Raw genomic sequence first — 23,405 nt, 5'->3', positions numbered from 1 at the left:
AGTCCCAAGGGAAAGATTAGTCCAGAGGACTAATGGACCACAACTACCATGGCCTCCACAAGACTGAATCCAGTACAACTAGGTGGTGCCCAGCTACCAACACTGACTGCTCTGACAGGGATCACAACAGAGGGTCCCGGACAGAGCTGGAGAAAAATGTAGAACACAAAATTCTAACTCAAAAAGACAGACCAGACTTGCTGGCCTGACGGAGACTAGACAAAGCCTCAGAGTATGGCCCCAGGACATGCTTTCAGTTCAGTAATGAAGTCACTCCTGAGGTTCACCCTTCACCCAAAGAGAGGACAGGCCCATAAAACAAAACGAGACTAAAGGGGCACACCAGCCCTATGGTAAGGACTAGAAGGCAGGAGGGGACAGGAAAGTTGGTAATAGGGAACCCAGGGTTAAGAAGGGAGAGTTAGTACACATATTGTTTTATGACATGTCGTGGGGTTGTTAGCCAATGTCATAAAACAATGTGTACTAACCGCTTAAAGAGAAATAAGTTTGTTCTGTAAACCTTCATCTAAAGTACAATAAAAAAATTATCTATGTGTATCCACCACCTGTCAGTTTGTCATACCATGGTAGTTCGTGTGTTGCTATGATGCTGGACACTACACCACCAGTATTTCAAATAGCAGCAGGGTTACCCATGTTGGACAGGTTTCAGGTGGAGCTTCCAGACTAAGACATACTAGGAAGAAAGGCCTGGCAATCTACTTCTCAAATTAGGCCAGTGAAAACTCTAATAATCACAACAGGCTACTCTCTGACATAGTGCTGGAAGATGAGCCTCCCAGGTTGGAAGGTACTCAAAATATACAGTGGCCACAACAATGGACTCAACCATACCAATAATCGTGAAAGTGGGGCAGGACTGGGCAACATTTTGTTCTGTTGTATGTGGGGTCCCCATGAGTTGGAGCCCACTCAACAGCAAATAACACCACCACCTATGTGCACGGCAACATTCTGAGTACAAGGCATGGTCACTATTCAAGGAACTAATAAAAAAAAAAAATAGGGACAGATAATTTAAAAAAAAACCTAAACATAATACAAAGCCATTTATAATTAATTACCCAATTAAACAGCCAAGAAAATAGATACTAGCAATCATTCTTACAATAGAAAATGATCTCTATAGGCTGGAGCATCTATAGAAGAATTTGAGGAAATGGATTTGAGTTAGGCCGCAAAAAACACAGCAAAGAGGTGAGATCATTCCAAGCGGTGAGTATAGCACAAGTACAGGCAGGTTTAGGACACAGCAAAGAAAATATGAAGCATCACAAAGGAGAAATGTCCCAGCTGTCAAGCACCTTAGCTTTTCTGCCAAGGAAGGTGAACCGCCTTGACAAGGATCATCAATGCAGTAGTGGCCTAGGAAGTAAAAAGGTGTAAAGGAAGGTTAAGGTAACGGAAGTCTGACTGCCAAGCTTAGTAGTTTGAACTAGATCCTGAAAGCACTGCAAAGTCCCTGAAGGGGTTCAGTTTGAATTTCTGAGGTGTTTTGGAAAGGCCGATCTAAGCAGTATGCAGGAAGAATGAAGGTAAGAGAAATCTGAAGGAAGACCCATTCGGAAACCGCTGCCACTATGACCCAGGTGAGAGTCAACAAGGGCATACCCAGAGCGATGGCCCCAAGAAAAGTGTAAGGGATGTGGCAGAACATGGTGCTAAATGGAGAGCTGGTGAGGAGTCACTAACCGACGGAAATAATGGCCATGATGCATATCTAACAATCATAGTTATGGGTCAAAAAAGGAAAGGGTGAGACACCTTAACCACTACTTCACCAGGGCTCCTTTTGGATGAAAAAATGAGCTTTAAAACAGAATGTAGGTTAAGAAGAAAAAAAAAAAAAAAAGCAAAAAAAGAAACAGATTGCAGGCAAGAACAAGACCACACTGAAAGAGGTAATCTAAACAGAGCTCAAATGTTACCTCCTCTAGGAAACCTACCCCATCCCTACGCCAGAATGAATTACGTCCCTCAGTCCCCTCCATTCAGGCCCTCATTATCTCTTACCTAGTGAACTCTTGTAATGGCCTCCTCTAAGGCAGTAGCACCCCCTTTCAAGACACTATCCATACTGCTCCCAGGATGAGCTATCCAAAACAAAAACACACTATCCTCCCTTCTGCTTCAGGAGGATAAACTTAATTTCCTAGCACAACACAGACACTTCCACCCACCTTGTCTTAACTTTTTAGCCTAATTCTGTGGCCACATACCACCCATATTAAATAACTCGGCCACACCTCACTGCTCACTGTACCCAAAAACACCAGTCTTTGACATCTCTGTATATTTGCATATACTGTATCACTGCAGGGCTGCCATTCTATTCTTCCTCTCCTCCACCCATGTCTGGCAAACCCCTACTCATCCTTTAAGATCCAGTTCAAATGTCACATTCCTTATCTGTGTTCCTTCAAACTTTGTATATATTGCCATTGTACCACAAATTTTCAACTCCCTTACCATACCCCCAAAAAATCTTTGAATTCCTAGTACCTGACACACATTCACTTGCTCAAACTTTTTTTTTTTTGGATGAGCTAATATTATCAGTACTCATAATTTGCATAAAATTGATTTTGCAAGCAAGATGCTTACCCTCCAGGGGACACTCCTCCTCATCTGGGGCTGTGCATTACTCTCTTTGGGTTCTTTCAGGGTCTGGCCCATAACATGCTGTTTCAAATGTCTGCTGACCAACAAGTTAGCTCCATTCTTACAAATTTTTCCCTCAAAGTGTCTATGCTCTACTTAACACAAAATGCTGATTGTGAAATCTAACTGTATTTACAAAAAATAGCAAAGAAAGCTGCAAACAACTTATTAGGACACTAGCCAATTCATGTCTTCTAAAACAAGAATACACCAACATCAAAACTGATTTATTTCTCAAAAGGAACCTGCTATGTAGCTGCTCTTCTTTTACCTTCTGGTGTACTACATCAAAATCTACTCTTAAAAAAAAAATTCTTCCCAGTGACAGTTATAACCACAGACGAAAAGGAAACACTTGCTGAATATCTATTATATGCCCCACAACTGTTGTAAAGTAGGTATTGTTTTCCCCACTCTACACAGAAGACTGCTATAACTCAGAAAAGGCTAAGTATCTACTCCAAGGCCACAAAAACTAGTTAAGACAGAGCAAGACTTGAACCCATACTCATGAAACCACACAATGTTGTGGAGAGAAACAAAGAATTACTCCACTGCTGTGGAGTATGCAGTCTTAACGGAAGATTCAGAAAAAGTTTATTTAGCCAGTCATTCTCCTTTGTATGTTAAGAGTATTCTACCAATAGTATCATGTGGAACAGACAGTCCTTCCTTTAAGAGACACAGAGACCATCCTTAATTTTGTCCTAAAGCTTACTCTATTTGCAAAGCCTAAAACTGCTTGCGATGCACAATAAAAAGAAACTTGGCTTTGGAGACTGAAGTTCTGGATCTTGTCCTTACTAGTTGTACAGCCTAGTATTCTAGCTGCTTTGCACCTGATATTGCCTTAAATGAAATACGGAAATAAAATCTCTTTCACAGAACAGTGAATAAAGCAGATATAAAGCATCCAACACAAAGCATTAGTTGTTGTTAGGTGCCATCGACTCATAGCGACCCTGTGCACAACAGAGCGAAACACTGCCCAGTCCTGCACCACCCTTACAATCCTTGTTAAGCTTGAGCTCACTGTTGCAGCCACTATTGCAGTCCACTTTGTTGGACTGACACGTTGAGGGTCTTCCTCTTTTCTGCTAACCCTGTCCTTTACCAAGCATGATGTCCTTCTCCAGGGACTGATCCCTCCTGACAACATGTCCAAAGTATGTAGGACGCAGTCTTGCCATCCTTCCTTCTAAGGAACATTCTCGTTTTACTTCTTCTAAGACAGATTTGTTTGTTCTTTTGGTATATTCAATATTCTTCACCAACACCACAATTCAATTCTTCAGTCTTCCTTATTCATTGTCCAGCTTTCACACGCATATGATTCAACTGAAAATACCATGGCTTGGGTCAGGCGCACCTTAGTCTTCAGGTGACATCTTTGCTCTTCAACACGTCAAAGAGGTCCTTTGCAGCAGATTTACTCAATGCAATGCGTCTTTTGATTTCTTGACTGCTGCTTCCATGGCTGTTGATAGTGAATCCAAGTAAAATGAAATCCTTGACAACTTCAGTCTTTTCTCCGTTTATCACGATGTTGCTCATTGGTCCGGTTATGAGGATTTTTGTTTATGTTGAGGTGTAATCTATACTGAAGGCTGTGGTCTTTGATCTTCATTTGTAAGTGCTTCAAGGCCTTTTTACTTTCAGCAATCAAGGTTGTGTCATCTGCATAACACACGCAGATTGTTCATCAGTCTTCCTCCAATTCTGATGCCCCGTTCTTCTTCATATAGTCCAGCTTCTCGGATTATTTGCTCAGCATACAGATTGAATGGGTATGGTGAAAGAACACAACCCTGACGCACACCCTTCCTGACTTTAAACCAATCAGTATCCCCTTGTTCTATCCGAACAACTGCCTCTTGATCTATGTTCAGCACATAGTAAGTACTCAATAAACCTAAAGTGTCCTTCTTCTTATTTGGTCTTCAACAGAATCTCATCTCCAATGTCAGAATCCATACTAGATTAGGATTTAAATAATTTACCTGGTTCATGGTAAATCGGGTAATAGATTATGAAACAATCTATTCTCTATATGTTCATTGACTCTAAAATATTTAGTATCATATATTTTAGATCTTTTAGTTTTTATATCTTAATTATTCTTTTAGGAATAATTACCAAGCTTTTTAAAAATCATACAGACTATCTCATCCTGCTCTAATCTGATAAATTTCTCATTTTTGTCCTTACTTAGCAGACAAGGAGTAATATACACAGTCTGATGAGATCACTTCAGCCCTGTTATTAAAAGTTCTTGACAAAATCCAAGCAGTTAAGAAAATGAAAGGTGCAATTATGTGTATTGCCAGGTTTCACTAGTGAGAAACATGAGTAGCAGTAGTGCTATTAGTAACTTCTTCAAGTTACAAATCTCCTGCAAATTTAGGAGAGGCAAGTGAAAATAATAACGAATGTACATGTTTTAGAAACACAATCCTAGTTCATACCCCAGCTCTACCTCACTAGCTGTGGAAGCTTAGCCAAACTACAGAGTCTCTGCAAATCTCAGTTTCCTCATCTATAGTAAATTCCAGTTCTACTTGATAGGACCATGCCAAGGTTAAATGAGATAACCTACATACAACGCTACAAGATAAATGGCAGCTGGTTTAGTGTGTCTTGATCAGCAAGGAATATGATTTTCTTTTCTGTTTTTTCTTAAGATTCTCCAAGCTAGAAGAGAGGTGAAAAATACTTTCATTTTTCATTGGCCAGTAGGAGTCCCTGGGTGGCACAAACAGCTAAGTACTCAACTACTGGCCAAAAGGTTGGTGGTTCAAACTCACCCAGAGATGCCTCAGAAGACAGGCCTAGCAATCTGCTTCCAAAAGGTCACACCCTTGAAAACCCTATGGAGTTCTACTCTGCACACATGGGGTTGTCATGAGTTGGAAACAACTCAACGGCAACTAAAAACAACAGGCAAAAATGAACCTCCACCTAATTGTCCAGCTGAGAATGTCTCCTCTGCAGCTCCTATCAGGGCACAGCCAAAAAGTCAACCACCACAATTATCCATTGTATTGCACTGACTTCCCGACTGCACCAACATTTCCTAACCCTCAGAGAATTACACTGAGAATGATGACACTCACAATGGATGGATATTCATAAACAACAAACCTTAGCACCAGAAGAGGCTTTCAAGATGTCCTAGTCCAGATGTTTCCAAACTGATTTTTTACCTTGATATTTTCTTCAAATGAAATATAAGAAACCCACAAAGGTAAAATAGAAATACGCAGAGGATTGCTCTGTGTGGGGTCACTTGGCCTCTTCCTGTTGCCCTCCCCAACCATTTGGTCCACTGATGTAATTCCAAGGGAACTCCAGGGTTTCAGAAAATTCCTTTTGGGAAAGGAAAAAAAAAAAAATGATGCAGTTTAACCATTTCATTTTTAATGGCAGAAATTGAGGCAGTGGGTTAACTGACTTGCCCAGGTTGTTTGCTACAAACTAGGTCTAGAGCCAAAAGCTACTGAACCCTAATCCACTGCTTTGTCCATTAACAAGATTTTCACAGCTACAGAATGCTTTCCATCAGAATTTATCGTGATCATCTCTACCACAGGGAATGATTCAACCCACCAATTTTTAATCTGACTTCTTTATTTTCTTATTATTCTCACATTATTCTCCTATTATTTCTTCCCCATTATTCTGGTCATGTGTCCCAAAACAACTGCAGTGAAGCATTTAACTCCCAACACCGATTTACCCAGTCTATTATGCCCAGACCCATTAAGACAGGAAAGAAAAAGGAAGTAATGAGATTCGAAGGGAGAATTCTCAGAAATGTTAGATGCAGAGATCCAATTCATTGCCTGACCTGTGAAATATTATTACTCTTTTTCTGCGTCTCCAAAGGGGCAGTTTATAAAAAAGAATGCTGTAATAAAATGACTAGCTTCTTTGGTAAGCAGATTATAGCTAAATTACTAAGGGGAGGAACAGTGAGAAAGCAGAGTGGTTCACTTCTGAAATTTAAGCCTAAATAATGCATTTGTAAGAGAAAAAAAAAAAACAGTGACACGACCCCCAAAAGATTTGCAAATAGGCTCTTGGGAGGCCTGTAAAAATTCTGATCAATTCAGGCTGGCAGAGAGGATATTCTCAAAATTACACATAAAAGAGGAGTTTTAACAAATCAAAAAAACACCCAAACATATCAACGAACACAAACAACAGCTCAAGAATCAGTATGTTACATAAAAACTGGGCTGTTCCAAAAGGACCTCAGAACTCCTCCTACAACCGAATGCCCATCTACATGCTCCAGAACATTATTACAGAACCATCATAAATCAAACCTTCTACTTCTAGCGATATTACCTACAAACTGCAATCAAACAGGTCTTTGTTTCTCAGAACAATCAGAGAGCTAATATTTCCAAGAGTACCAACAGAACAGACACGCTTTGGTATATCAGCAGTGCCAGACAAGCTTAAGCACCTGCCTGACGTGTACTTTATAACTGGCTATGCAACGGACTCTTCCCACCTATAGTACAGAAAATCTTGACAAATGTTATCTGACTGAAAATCACTGCCACCATAGCTGAGGTGAAATAATTCATCCTTGTCTCACAGAAAAATATTCGGTGAAATTAAAGCACAGTTCCAATGCTTAATTTGCTTAATTATTTAAACTATGTCAACAAATACGACTTTTTATTTGGGTACATACATGGATTATGCGTTCTCATGCTTTCAGAACTAAATTAGATATAACACTAACTTTAAAAGCTTCTAATACGCATTTGGAGGCGCCATGGAAAGGCCAAGATCACCTCCCACAGAGCTCTTCTCTATGCATAAGGGGAACTTACTCCCTGTCATCTCTAGAGATCTTAGCTCAAACACTTCTCTGCCTCACCGCTGGAGTTCATTTGGACTGACAAGGAGCAGCCAAAGGAACGTGACACCAGTGACTCCCTTTATTTGAAACTTTTCTTCGTATGCCTTTTAATATTGAGAACTGACCTCAGATTAACTTCTAGTGCTTGAGTTCAGAGAGAGAGTGGTGACTAGGCTTCCTGAGTTTCTTCTTAGTCTTTTAGATTCAGAGTTTTTTTTCAATTTATAACTGGTTGACAATGACTGTACTATGACATTTCAAACTTCTTTTTAAAAATGCTGGACTTTAAAAAAGAAGTTGCACTTTTTAAAATTTGCTTTCTAAAGGTTACAGAGAAATGGTAAATAGGTACTTATACTCTGCCAGTGGGAGTGTAACTAATGCAACCTTTCTATTGACAACCTGACAATATCTACCAATACCTTTTGCAATGTGCACCCTTTGCCCTAGCAATTACATTTCTGGGAGAAAGAGGTAAGCAAGGATACAAAGATGTATGCACAACGTTTGTAACAGAAGGGAGAAAGGGAAGAACAGAGGGAAAAGAAAGAAGGAAAGAGAGACAGAGAGGAAGGGAGGGGACAAAGAGGAGAGAGCAGTTCAAATCCCAGCTCTGCCACATACTAACTGTGTGATCCTGAGCAAGTTATCTAGACTTTCTGAGCCTCAGTCTCTTCATCCATAAAATATGCATAACAGATTAAAGACTAAAATTAGGCAAGGGTTTGTAGAGCACTTAGTATATGTTTGGCACATGGAAAGCAGTAATAAATGATAGCAATTGTTGTTGTTGTTATTGCTATTGCTATCATAAGTGAATCAAGAAGCAAGGTCATGAGTGCAGTGACCTTATTTTGTTTACTCCTGCATCCCCAGCACTTACTAGTGTGCCTTCAATAACTGCTTACTGAATGAAGTACACCTAAAATTAGTTAATTAACCTCCCTGGGCCTTAAGTTCCTTTCTGCTAAAATCATAAAAACACCTATATCTTGCAATGTTACTGTGAGAATTGATGAATGTAAGACACCTAGATCAATGGAGGTTCCCAATAAATGATGACACCGTATCAATGAATATGTGCCTGTAGATTTCAACAGGCACTGAGGCTGAGGGGAAAGGGCAAATACAAGTTTTCCTCTGAATTAGGATTTTGAGCCTGAGGTATCACACAGATGAAGTTATCATTTTTATTTGGACACAGAAAAGAAACTTCTCCATTTACAGACACAAATCCTAGTGAGCTAACTATTAAAGTGGTAATCTTTGGACTGCCACAAGCGCTTCTGGCAAAGCAGCCAAAATAGTACTTCACCACGGGGCGGGGGGCGGGGGGGAGTGTGGTATTTCAGAGAATCCATGAGCTTTGGAACATAATATATACAAATAGGGGCCATGAAAAACAGTCCATCAATTGTTCTTACGGCTTCGAATGAAAGCTTTTAAGATACTGATCTGAATTAGGAAGCATGAGAAAATCAATACTATTTTTATATACACTGCCAAATGAATTATTAAGGAAGTACAAAATTTATGAAGGTATCCAATTACCTAGAAAGTATTTTCTCCACAAAAATAAAATATCCAATTACCTAGGAAGTATTTTCTCCACAAAAAAACAAAATATGAAAATGCTTTTTAAGACAAAATATATATCCTCAAGGGAAAAAAGGATCACTAAATTCTATGGGGGGGGAGTGAAAAAGACTACTAACATCAAACCAAAAATAATTTTGCATAAATCATAACATCCTTGTGCTGGTATTTAAGAGAAACAGTCATCTTAAGAAAAAAAGGAGGGGGGGATGCCTAACACACAAGAAGAGCTCAAAAGCTGCGCAGTTCAGTAAATTTGTACAGCTTTGTTGAATTTTCCATGTCTAATTTGACAGAAACCTCAGATTTCATACAAAAGTGCTTAATAGAAGGTTTACAGTCCTATTTCTGTAATGACTCTGTTTAAAGGAAAAAAGGCTACTCAGCACTCATTTGCTCTGAGTTAATGTTGTCTGTTCTGTATCCTGGAAACCTATCACACCATGTTTTACAGTGACATTTCATTGTTATTGTATAATACGTTGAAGTAAAAACACCATTTAAAAGTCACTATTAAGAAAATGATAGTTTGGTACAGACTTTTAAAACTAGGAAGAGCATGTTAAAATGAAGCAGTTTTCATATTAAAACGAAACCGCTGAACAAGTTCAAGCGTAAAGTGGTAAGAGCAGTACACTGACCAAACACAAGAACCAGACAAGACTTGTGCAAATTTTGCCACCAAGTCAACACTGGCCAATCTTCCATTTAACATGGTGTCTTCCCTCCCCCCAGAAAGATGCAATTTAAACAACTCACCAAAATCAAATTAAAACTGCCATCTCAGAAAGAAATTATTCTCAATCCCTTAAACCCGTTGCTGTCAATTCCAACTCATAACGACCCTACAGGACAGAGTAGAACTGACCATAGGGTTTCCAAGGAGCAGCTGGTACGTTCGAACTGCTGATCTTCTGGTTAGCAGCCAGGCTCTTAACCACTGTACCACCAGGGCTCCTTATTCTCAACAGGATACATTTGAGTAACAGTTTAATAATTTATCTCATATATACATACACATATGCAGAAAGAGAGAGAGTTTTGTCACCGATTTACTCATCCATCCACCTATCCAAATATTTCCCAAGAAACTCACTACTATGCAACACGCACAATGCCAGCCAGGTGCTGGGGACACAGCAATGGATAAGGAGGATAAAAAATCTGCCCACAAGAAGCTTATAATCTTGTAAGAAATAAAGACATGTGGTGCTACCTCATCCCAAGCTATTCAGGTGATGGGGATACAACAACAGATAAGGCAGATAAACATCTGTCCACAAGAAGCTTATCATCTAGTAGGAAATACAGATGTGGTACTTACCTTATCCCAAGCTATTCAATGAGCAATCTGACAAAGGAATCCTACTGAATTAACAGGGAGGGAGCAATGGCAAAGTGGGCAAAGACAATATGGGAAAGCAAGAGAGGTGACTGAAAACAGTACAACCCAAGATCCTTAACCTAAATAGGAAAAACAATCATTCATCCTAGCTGCTGGCGTATTATCTTAGGAAAAAAAAAGCTGTTTATTTCTGTAGTTTATGATGCTACTATACCAAATAAGTGGCGTACTGCTTAAGTGCTACGGCTGCTAACCAAAGGGTTGGCAGTTTGAATCCTCCAGGCGCTCCCTGGAAACTCTATGGGGGAGTTCTACTCTGTCTTATAGGGTCGCTATGAGTCGGAATCGACTCGACGGCACTGGGTTTGGTTTGGTATTTGGTATACCAAATAAGTAGCCCTGGCGGCACAGTGGTTAAGAGCTCGGCTGCTAACCAAAAGGTAAGCAGTTCAAATCCTCCAGCCTCTCCTTGGGAACACTATGGGGGCAGTTCTACTCTGTCCTACGGGGTCGCTATGAGTCAGAACCAACTTGACGGCACCTACCAACAACAATACCAAATAGGTGTTTGCAAAATAAAATCTATATCCTATCTAATTTATATACGTAGCTTATCACAGCAAAAGTATCTCCTTTCTAAAAAAAAGTAAGCAAAGGCTACCATCAGGCATTCTTTAAATAAAAGGGTAACTTTAAACATTTAACTAAATATCTCAATTACTTACAGTCATATACATGTATAGGTTTTATTCAAGGTGCAGCTGTACAACCTTCCTTCCAGATTACCATAAATCTTAGGTAAAAACAGAAGGGATGAAAAGCTTATACCCGGGTGTATTTAGTGCTGTTATAAAAAAGTTCAGCAGCCAACTCATCTCACTTTTAAGTTTTCTGATTTGAAGAAGAGAAGGAAAGGGAAAGGGAAAAAAAAGAGAAGGAAAGACTTGAAAAACAGCCCTATTTGGTAGATGGAAAAAGTTCAGGGTCATCCTTAACTGGCCCCATTAAAATGAACAGATTCTCACTTATGATACAAATGTAATTAAGTATACACGCCAAGCTTTCAGAATTCTCCTTTCTGCCATCACATACTAAGGTTTCTCTGGTAAGGTCATATAGATAAAGACTCATGAATGGGTCTCTCTGAACGATGGAGCCATAGGCAATGATGAAAAGGAACTTGCATGTCCTGCCTTAGGAAATCACCCAGACACAATATTTATCAAATGGTTCTACTTATTGCTCTGTATTAGGAAAAAAGAGATGCTTTAAAGCGTAGCAGTGTGGTTGGCGACAATGGTTAAAAAAAAATAAATTAATTAACTATTCCAACCAAAGGAGGAAGGAAGAAGTCACCGCAACTTTGAAGAATCTTCACAGATGGGAAAACATCCTCTGTCCCATTTCATGTCCAAGAGCCTAAGTTTTATCTCTTCCTCCTGCCGACCCCTTTAGGATTCAATGAAACGTGAGTCATTAAAAAATATCACTTTACATAACAGAAGAACTCACCCAAAAAAACCAAACCCGTTGCCTTAGAGTTGACCCATAGTGACCCTAACAGGACAGGAGAAAAGTAGTAACCTGCTCAAGGTCACACAGCTAGTTAGTCACAGAAACACAGCTGAACTGGGTCTAGTGTCTCCGTCTAAGCCTTTTCCCAACTATACAACCTGGCCAAGTAAATATCGTTTTACTCGAGATGAGGGAGGTAAGGAGTTGCAATCAGGTGACAAGTGATCGTGAGGAAACTAGCGAAGTACAGAGTTACAGACTTCTCTCTCCTAAGACAGGAGTGAAAAAGAAAAGAATTCTTTCAGAAGTTAGCACGCATAACTACTCTGTTCATTTGCCAGGGTCTCTGCTCCAACTGTTTCCTTCCCCTAAAAACCCTCACAAGAATGAATTAAGGACAATTAACATTTAAGGGACTACAGAAGAAGAAAGTTCCATTACAGTTCATTGAATGACCCAGTTCTTTCCCCAAGCATCCCGCTCCTGTGTATTTCAGTCCATAAAATTCTTATGTCCTTGCCATTAAGCAGATGTGTACACACACACACAATGCTTCATGTGAGCTAAACTTGGGCAGAAAGCTAAGGGATTGAGGAAAGATGTTTAATACTGCACGTTACATACCTGCATCTTTCTCACTAAAGACTTACTCCTTTCTTCCCTTAACACTTCTGTACTGCTAAAAGGAACCAAAAAAAACTGGTTTTTCAACTTCAAATATAGGTTAAACATGAACTAATTAAATGTCTGTAAAACACTTTGAAGATGTGAAAGTGTGTAAATGTTAATTATTAATGTTGGTCCACAAAGTTCCTGCATTTGAAGGAAAATAAAATTCTACCAGCAAGCTTCTGCTACTTTAAAGAAACAAACGTGGAAACCCAGCAAGTTCTTAAGAATTCTAGGAAAACTTTAAAAGCTGACCACAATAATTTCCTATTTACAACAAGAGCCAGATGGAATTTAAGCTGGCTACTTTGGATATAATTATGTCAGAGTTTTAAAAAATTTGATTTATGGCATATATAATAAATTACAGTATGTTCAGGTCACAAAATCCTGGTTGAAAACTGTAGTTTCTAGACTGTGAGACAAGCTGTTGTCATTGTTTGCTAAAACTCTTCAGTTAATTCCCATCATACTTAAAAGCCTATTTTATCTGGCCTCTGCCTACATATACAGCCTTATCTCTTAAAATTCTCCTTTCTCACCCCATTCCAGTCACACTAGCCACCCTGCTCATACTCCCACTGCAGGACCTTCTGCTTGGAACATACTTCCCGCTGGATCTTCATGTAGCTAAATCTATTGCCATGGAGTCCATTCCAACTCATAGCAACCCTAAAGGACAGAGTAGAACTGCCCCATACGGTATGCAAGGAGCAGCTGGTGGATTCGAACTGCTGACCTTCTGGTATGTAGCTGAGCTCTTAACCACTGCACCACCAGGGCCCCAGCTCCCTTCAATTCCTTCAGATCTCTGCTCAAACTTCACTTCCTCAGAAATGCCTTGCCTGACCACCAACCTCTTTCCCCCAATCTAAGATACTCTACTAGTACTCTCTAACTTCTTTCTCCTACTTCACGTTCTTCCTAGACTTATCACCACTGGACATCACCTAATTGCCTGTCTACTTGCTTGTTTTCTGCTTCCCTCACTAGAATGGTAGCTCCTTGATGACAGGAACTACATTTTATGTCACTAACTCTCCATCGACTAGAACAGTGCCTGACACACGGAAGACACTCAGATATTTGAATAAATAACCAGCAATACTACAAGGAATGTCCCATGCCCATTTTACAGGAGAGAAAATGAATTTCAGAGACAAATAATTTACTTCAAGCCACACCGTGAATGAGTAGCCAAATGCCTCTAAAAGGTTAAAGAGCCAGTACTCTGCCCACTGACTTAGCACATCTTGTGCCTTAAAACTGAATTACACGTATGTGCTAACAAAACCACACACACACAAAAAATTCTAATAAAATACCAGATCACAAGTAATCTTTCTACAATGAAACCTGTGAAAGCTGGAACTCAGCGGGACTATCTTGTTTTTCCAGGTCTCACAAGTTTTCTGCCTTTGACAAGGTGCAGTCTTAAACTTTCAGATCACTCATTTTAGTGGAAAATATTTGAGTTTTCCTTCTCTGCCAGGTTTCTGCCATACACAGGTTCTGGCTTTCACAGGTTTTTACTGTATTTCTACTCACCACCACAGCATTTCACGTCTGATGAATCTCTTCAGCTGCAGGCTATCTACTTTTTTGTATCCCCATACAATATAAAGGCTGAGGTACGTTCAGTAGATATTTAACAAATGCTTCTTAGATTCCCAAATTCCCAAAGAACTGGAAAATCATATAACTTTTCAGCACCACCAATAAGGTATATGCTTTCAAAAGACTTTGCCATTCAACTACGATGGAGTATCTGAAGCCAGACTTAGGTCACTCACCTTCAACTACTGGAAAAATGGAAATATATGAATAAACATCTTTTAGACACTGGAAAACAGGCAACACAGAACTGCAATCCCTACAAGAAGGGAAACAAATGATAAGCCCTACAACCGCACCAGCTTTGGGCTTACAGGCACATTCCTGACCATGGTACAATGGGGGTAAGGGGATCCCAAGCAGACCATGGCAGTTTTGTCAAGTGACAAGGCAGACATGAGTCTGGAAAGGCTGAGGAGTCTAAAAATTGCAGAGTGCCAGAGAGGAGGCAGTTGCATGAGAAAAGAGCTCCAGAATCAGCAGAGAAGCCTCACTTGATGCTGATATTGAATAGTAAGCCATACACGTACGTTATAAAAACCTATGAGGAAGGGCAAAGAGGGACCCGGCAACTGTAAGCTAAATGATCCCCGAACTCACACAGACTGGGAGACATTTGTCTTCTGACCAGCCAGAGTAGGGAGTCCTCTTTTGATGTCTGACTCTTCTTCGATGGGAACTACAGAGGCTTCAATTCTCAGTAATAGGGTGAAACAAGCCCTATAGTAAAAGCTACTCTAACCCAATCCTAAAAAATTTAAAAACAAGCCTCAAAAGGATCAACCAAGCAACTTAATAGCCTGCCAAAACAAAGTCCAACACTCTTTAATGCAGTGTCCTCAATCAAGGACAAATTTGTACCCCAGGGGACATCTGGCAGCAGTTGTCATTACTGGGGGTGGTGCCACTGGCATCTAGTGGATAGAGGCCAAGAATGCTGCTAACATTCTAAGGTGCACAGGACAGCCCACCACAACACAGAATCATGTGACCTAAAATGTCAATACTGCTAAGGTTGAAAACCCTGCTTTAAAGGAATACAATAAAATCCTGCAATCAGCAACTTAAAATTCACCATTTCCAGAATTCAATAAGAAATTACCAAATGTGCAAAGAAGAAAAAAAATGTGACCCATGAGAAAGAAAAATTAGTCAATAGAAACAGACTCAGAAATAAAGCAATTAACAGACTTTAACAACTATTATGAATATTATAAATATTAAAAATTTTTTAAGTAAACTAGAAGCAAAATGGAAAAAATAAAAAAGATCCAGTAGCAAAATGAATCCAATAACACATAAAAAGGATAATATATCATGGCCAATTGAGGATTATCACAAGAATGCAAGGCTAGTTCAACACTCAAAAATCAATCAATATAACTCATCATATCAACAGACTAAAGGAGAAAAACCATACAATTATCTCAAGAGCTACAGAAAAAGTCTTTAACAACATTCAATATTCATTCATGATAAAAACTCAGCAAACTAGGACAGAACCTCTTCAACTTCATAAAGGACAACTACAAAAAAAGCTAACCTAGAGCTAACATATTAATGGTGAAAGACTAAAAGATTTCCCCCTACACCAGTAAGAAGAAACAGATGTCCACTCTCAAAACTCCTATTCAACATCACACTGGAGGTACTAGCCAGTGCACTAAAGCAAAAAAAAATGAGAAATAAAGGTATACAGATTAGAAAGGAAAAAATAAAACTGTCCTTACTTGCCAGTGACACTATTGTCTATGAAGACAATCCCAAAGACTCTACAAAACGATTTCAAAAACTAAAACTGAAATTAGCGAGGTTGTAGTATACAAGGTCAGCCTACAAAGTCAATCATATTTATATTAAACAATATAAATAATTAAGCAATAAACAACTGGAAATTGACATTTTAGAAGTATCATTTGCAACACCACCAGAAGACGTGAAATATGTATAAACCTTATAAATACATGCAAGATCTAATTGCTGAAAACTATGAAACACTAATGAAACAATGAAAGGCCTAAATAGATATACCATATTCATGGCTCAGAAATCGCAATACTTAGATTCGACACAATGCCAATTAAAATCTCAGCAGGAGTTCTGTAGATATTAATAAGCAGATTCTCAAATGAATATGAAGGACAAAGCAAATAATTTTGGAAAGAACACAAAGAACTCACATTACAGTTGTTACCTCTTATTTACTTTGAGATTTACTATGAAGCTACAGTAATAAAAAACAGTTTGACAATGGAATAATGAAAGACACAGATTAATGGAACAGAGTCCAGAAATAGACCCACACATACATGATCAATTAACTTTTAATAAAATTGCAAAGGTAGATCAATGGAGAAAAAGAATAGTCTTTTTAGCAAGTGTCACTGAGCAACTGGGCCGTAGTTTGATGACCCCCTAATACAGACAAAAAGGGCCGTGGTAGCACAGTGGCTAAGCACTTGGCTGCTAACAAAAGTAGGTGGTTCAAATCCACCAGCATCTCACGGAAGAAAGATATGGCAGTCCGCTTCTATAAAGGTTACAGTCTTGAAAACCTTATAGGTCAGCTCTACTCTGTCCTAAAAAACAAAACCAGTGCCATCGAGGCAATTCCGACCCTGTCCTATAGGGTCACTATTAGTTGTAACAAACTCAACGGCAATGGGTTTTTGTTTTCAATGCACACAAGACAAAACTATAGTGACAGAGGCAGCATAGCAGTTGCCTAGGGTGAGGTGGGCAACAGGGTGAGGGCTGAGGGGATTATATGGAAAGGGGAACGAGGGAGCTTTCTGGAATGATGGCAATGTTCTATATCCTGACTGTGGTGTTAGTTACATGCAGGAATGCATCTGTCAAAAGTCACCCAACTTAAATGGGTCTATTTTACCATACGTAAGTAATACTTTTTTTTTTTTTAAGTAATACCTTAATTAACTTGATTTGTCTTAAAAATACATTCTTTCAATGATGTGAAAAGCATGGCCTTTGGAGCCAGAACAGTCTAAGTCCAAATTTCAGCACCATGGCTGACTATGCGACCAATGCAAGTCACTTTATCAGTTTCCGCATCCTAAAAGGGGTTAAAAATTCCTGTTTCACCTTCTGGAGCCATGGAGGCTAGATGAGCCTCTGAAACTACTGCCCTGAGATAATCTTTAAACCTTAAACCAAAAATATCCCCAGAAGTCTTCTTAAAACCAAACTAAAGTTTAGCTTAACTAGTAGAAAATGTCTGCCCTGAGCATTATGCTCTTTTAAGATCTATATGGAATCAGAGTGACAACAGCAACTCGAAAGATCAGATAGGCAACTTAGCAAGCAGTGAGTTCAGGTTAGCGGGGGAGGAAAAGCTCAGAAAAGGAGGGTGAGAATGGTTGCACAACTCGAGTAATGTGATCAATGTCACTGACTTGTACATGTAGAAACTTTTGAACTGGTGCATATTTTACTGTGTATATTCTCAACAACTACTAAACAAATAAGAATTAAATAAGAAATGTAGGTAAGACACACAGTATATAGAAAATGGTACGTTACTGGCACACTTCCCTGATTTCAGTAAACCAACTTTAATGAAAAAAAAAACTTTTTAAGTAAGAAAACAACAGTAAGTAAAGAACAGGCAACTACACTAGGCTCTTCTGTGTTCTTCTGAAATAATGTAACCTTCTTTGTTCACTGTTTACAGTGGTTCTACCTGACTTCGAGCTTTGGCATCCAATGTCAGTCCCTATGATTCCACAGAAACTTGGGTCCAGCAGCATGCACTGTGAGCTGAAATTTCTTTAGAGTTTAGAAAAATATTTCATGACAAATATGTTGTAAAAAGAAATGTGAGAAGAGTCGAAAGTAAAAAGAAAAATATCAGTTTTTCCAAGCAAAGAGAATGGCAACAGAAATGGTATGCTATTTTAATTACCATTTACAAAGAAAAACCAATAAAGTTAGTTGGATTTTTCTCCTTTGAGACTAAAATTTGAATTTTATCCAAACCAGTAGACACCTAATAAAAATAATCACACCACTATGTGCACAATGCTTTATCTCATGTGTTTCTCGCAAAAGTAGTATGCAGTAAATAGGATAAGGTTAATATTAGTTTTTATTTTAAAAGCAAGGGTATTAAGTCTGGGAAAGATGAAGTGGCTTGCTCAAAGTCACATCGCCAAAAAATGGCAAAGTTAGGACATAAAGTCAGAACTTGTAGCTCTGTATCAAGTGTTTTAATAGAGATCATCATCAGAGACACACCCTAGAGTCTGTGAAATTCTTTACCTAACTCCTCTAGGTGTTTTTCCCCAATGTGACATCTTTAGTAAAGATGATAGATTAATTATAGTGTGGTCCCTGATGGCACAATGGTTAAGCACTCAGCTACTAACCAAAAAGCTGGTGATTTGAACCCAGCCAGCCACTCTGCAGGAGAAAGACCGGGAGATCCACTCCCACAAAGATGATAGCCTAGAAAGCCATGTGAGGCAGTTCTACTCTGTCACACGGACTCGCTGTGAGTCGAAAATCGACTCAACGACACACAACATAATTCTTAACCACTTAGGAATAAATGGGCATTTGGGGTAATAGAGCCTACTGCCAGGGCCAAATATCGGCTAAAATATGATCAGAAGTGAAAATTCAAAGTATTGGTTTCCGAAAGAAGAGCCTACAGGGCGACATAAATGGTAAATCGCTTATAACTTTTCCTTCTCCCCACCCCAATACACCCACACAAACACACACTGATACACACTTTCCCAAAGCTCTGGACAAAGCTGTGAAGACGTAAAAAGGGAAAGCACACCACTGCCCCCACACAGCTATTCAGACAATCACAGCATCTCACAGTACCATGCCTATTTGTCCTGCCTCCAGCAAGGACAGACAAATATGGGTTATCTATGCATCATGTTTGGTAAGACAGAAGGCCAATGAAAAATGAGGGAAACTCTCAATGGCATGGATTGACACAAGAGCCGCAACAATGGACTCAAACATACTAAGGACCATGAAGATGGTGCAGGAGCAGGCAACATTTCATTCTCTTGAACAAACTTCCTTTTACTTACACCTTCCTCCTCTCTCCCTATTTACACTGATAGGACAGCATGACGTGACAGCGCCACTTCCAAAGGAATGCCTGTCCCCATTAATAATAACCAAGCCTGCTCAAGTGTATTTAAATGTTAACTGTAAAAGAAGCGAATAACAAAAGTCCAAGTTTTCACATCTACCTTTGTCAGGGATGTATTTACCCTCAATCAATGAGTTTGACCAAATACAATTTTTAAAGGCTTACTATAATCCTCCAGTGTTAATTCCTTACCCTGATTTTATAAGAAAATTAACCGAGAGATGGATTCAATATACGGAAATACTCTTTACGGGTAAACATTTCTAGGATGTTATCTATTTCATTACCATTTTTGTAAGCAGCCTAAACCAAACTGGTATAACTGATTTAAATCACTGCTTCCTTCCACAGACAGTGGCACCTTTAAGCTTTATCTTGAAGGAGAAGTGAGTGGTTTGCTCAAGTCTTTAAACTGTACTCAAACTGCTAACACCCAGTCCAGTACCATCGTAAGTTTGAGAAATGTAGTCATAACCCATTTTTATAGTTTTCAAGACTAAGGTAAAATAAGGAAGGAAAGCTGGAATTGACTAAGTACCTCAGATATACTATGACATGTATTGAAAACAGTCCGTGTCTAACCAATTCCTAAACACTTGAAAGACACAGAGCTCTGCCCTAGCAAGCCATTCTGCAAGCCTCACTCAAAGGAAGGCTAGCAGGTGATTGAGAAGATAAAATCACTGTTGTTTTACTAAATTTTGGTTCAACTGACATCTTTTAAAAAAAAATCACATTTGGATTAATGATCTCAATTCTCATGAAGACATGAAACAAACAGCTAAACCACTATATGTAGCAGTATCAGACCTTCAAGAATGCTTTTAAGTCATGTAAAAATGTATCAAAATGATTATTACAACTACCAAACCAAAAACCCACCGCCATCAAGTTGTTTCCAACTCATAATGACCCTATCCAAGTAATACATACACACTTATTGCCATGGAGTGAATTCCAACTCAGGGCAACACCATGTGTTACAGAGCTGTGCTGCACAGGGTTTTTATGGCTGTGATCTTTCGGAATCAGATCACCAGGCCTTTCTCCCAAGGTGCCTTCTGGCTAGCAGCCAAGCAGTTTGCTCCACCCAAGGTCTCGGCACCTACTAAATGCTGGATACTGTACTAAGTACCTCACATAGTTTCACTTATTCCTAAGAACACTGCAAAGTATGTTACTATCCTTACAGAGCAGGAAACTGAAGCTCTGAGAAGTGACATACTCAAGGTGACACTCTACGAGTCAATGGAAGTGTGGGGATTTGAATTCAAATCTACCTAGCTCCAAAGAATGTGCTTTCTTATAAATTGTTCTACCTCCAATTTCACATTGGAGAATTGGGCAGTGATGTGAACGGATGTGTCCAGTGGTCTTAATAATTTCACCAAGAAGAGGGAAAAAAATTCTAAATCGGGATCACCTTTTGAAATCCACAGTGCATTATTTAAACCCCACTTCTTGCCAAGAGATAATCAGCAGATTAAAAAAAAAAAGTTTAGAAGTCCTTTTAATGTAAACTAAACTTCATCACAAGTGAACTACCACTTTGGACAAGTCCCCGGGGGTTAGTGGCTCTCTCCTGTGTGCACTTCCAGCACACTGCACACCACCGCCAGCTCGTAAAAAAGCACCTCACCCAGTTCACAGGCATACTCAACACTAGTACTGTCGGACTCCTGGCAAAGAGGATACAAAGCTTTTTAAATAAGGCCCATCACAGCCCTTATGGAGTTAACAGACTAGCCAAGGAGCCCATTTACACTTACATGTACAGTTACCATTTAGTCAAACAAACGAAGTGTGAGAAATCCCAAAGCAAAAGTATGTATAACATGCTATCAGAGCCCAGAGGAGGGAAGCAACCAGCCTACTTGTCATCTTATGCTGGAAGGAGTGTTTGTTTACATTAAGTCCCTCCCTGACAACCCCTTCCAACCTGTCAATCCAGGATCCCACGCCCCCACACACGAACACTCACACAATCGTAGAGTAGGAATTGTGGCTCCTAAATGTGACTTTGCTGTAGTTTAAAAGTATTAATGCCATAAGATAATTTTTCTTTAGCTTCATCAGATGAAGAAGATTGGTTTCTCAAAGCAAAATGAGGCCAAGCAAACCTGAAAAATCCAAGAACACTTCTCCACACTGCCCACTTATCATGAGAAATCAAGGCAAACTAACATACACGGTATTTCTCAAATTGTCTTTTTAACTTATCAGATGCTCAAGAGACGATACAACAACTGAAATTGAGACACTTCCACTGCGAATTTCACAGGCATTCAAGCTAATTCCATCTAGGGCATTAAAACATAATTATTTGTATAAGCCAAATGAGAAAAATTCGGTGGAATCCATGTACCCAAAACTAGACATCAAGGCTTGTACTTAATGCGATCTGCAAATCCCCAAGAGACCACGGAGTGCAAGAACAGTGATTTATCTCAGCCGATCATTACGCCTTTACAAACTTGCAAAAAATGACCTTTCAAGAACTGCAGCATTTGTTCTGATCTGGGCAATCCAACAGTTTAGAAAAACTGAATAAGCTGCTGCTTCTAAAAATAAGGGAGGGGGAAGCATACAGCTTTTCACTTTAGTTATAAATGCCTAAGGCAATAAACTCGCACAGTAAGGAGTATAAAAGCTAAAAATGAACACCAAAATATTACTCAATCTAACTTTCATGGTGAATTCCTGAGTTCACAGTAAGGTCTAGAAACTTAAATGCAGTGGAACTGATCTGTTTAAATAATTAAAAGAAAAAAAAACTATTTTTTTATTTAATAAAAAAACTGTTTTCTTAGTATTTTTCAACTCCTCACCAACTGGAAGGCTTTGCAAAACAAAAAGTGTCAGCGAGCCATATTTACATAATAAAAATGTTTTCTTCGGGCTCAAAGTAGGGCTGTGCTCTAGCCTGGTGGAAAGGCGAGCCCGTCGCACGCTCCCCGGCCGCTGCCGTCACCGACGCGCGCGGGTCGGGCCGAGCGCCCCGAGGGCCCCCCCACACCCCCAGGCGGGCGCAGCGCAGGGCGCGAGCGCGGCCCGACGTGTTTACTCTCCGTGCGCCCCGGGGAGCCGCTCCCCTCCCGCCGGGAGCACTTGTTCGCGGCGTCGCTGGCGACCCCGGGGTAGCCCGGCCTCCGTCGGACCGGCGCGATCCACCGAGCGACCGCATGGGTGCCGGGGCTCCTCGCGCTCCCTGCCCCGGCGGCGCCGGCCCGGAACGCCCGGGGGCTCGAGGCTCAGGCCTCGCGGCGGGGCCCAGGGGCGCCCGAGAGGCATCGGCGACCGTACGGGGCCCCGAAGCGGGGCTGCGGGGTGAGGAGGCGCGCCTCGGCCCGGGAGCAGACAATGCGGGAGGAGAGGGGCTGCGCAGGGAGGAGGGGTCGGCGGGGCCGGGCCGCTGCCCGCACCGCCCATTCATCCCTCCAGCCGGCCCAGCCCTCCGCCCCCGGCCCCCGCCCCCCTCCCGGCCCCCGCCCCGAGCCAAGCCGCAGGGGAGGGGCCCTCGCTCCTCGCCGGGACCACTCCTCAAATCACGAAAGTTCCCTCAACTCGGCCAACTCAGTTGCGCTCTCACCGTGCGGCGCCCGGGGCTCCCCCGAGGGCCGAGCCGGAGCAGCTCCGCACCTTCGCCGCGGAGAAAGACAATAGGTGGCTGCTCCCCCGGCGGCGGCGGCGGCTGAGGCGGCGGCAGCCGAGGCGAGAAACGGGCACGGCGGTCCCGGCGGCGCCCAGACGCTTCACCGCGGCTCCTCCGGCTCTGCGCTGGCCCCGCACACAGCCCCTGACCGCCGGCGCATGCGCCACAAGCCGCCCGGAATGGGCGGAGACCTGGGAAGGACGGCACCGCCTACAAGCCCTCCCGGGCCGCCGGGGAGCGCGGAACCGAAGGCCTCAACTGGGATTACACGGCAGAGGTGCCCATCATAGTCCGTGCGACCAATAGGAAGGCGCCTGGG

General features: G+C 40.9%; 1 protein-coding gene across 9 annotated transcripts in view; it reads right to left on the bottom strand.

The window, feature by feature from the left end:
- AKAP13 (A-kinase anchoring protein 13) overlaps positions 1–23,205 on the bottom strand; it is a 412,106-nt gene extending 388,901 nt beyond the window's left edge. For 7 of the 9 annotated variants that reach the window (XM_064267090.1, XM_064267092.1, XM_064267088.1 and 4 more), the window contains exon 1: positions 23,024–23,110. The gene's annotated coding sequence lies outside the window, so the exon portion shown is untranslated. Of the gene's footprint in view, positions 1–23,023 lie in introns of all 9 variants that reach the window. The other 2 variants (XM_064267087.1, XM_064267095.1) reach the window with 2 other exon arrangements.
- Positions 23,206–23,405: the final 200 nt, after the last annotated feature.

Source organism: Loxodonta africana, chromosome 13, assembly GCF_030014295.1.
Source record: "Loxodonta africana isolate mLoxAfr1 chromosome 13, mLoxAfr1.hap2, whole genome shotgun sequence".
NCBI classification, from domain to species: domain Eukaryota; kingdom Metazoa; phylum Chordata; class Mammalia; order Proboscidea; family Elephantidae; genus Loxodonta; species Loxodonta africana.
The sequence above is the reverse complement of the archived record's forward strand: the minus strand, read 5'-3'. Positions and strand labels throughout refer to the sequence as shown.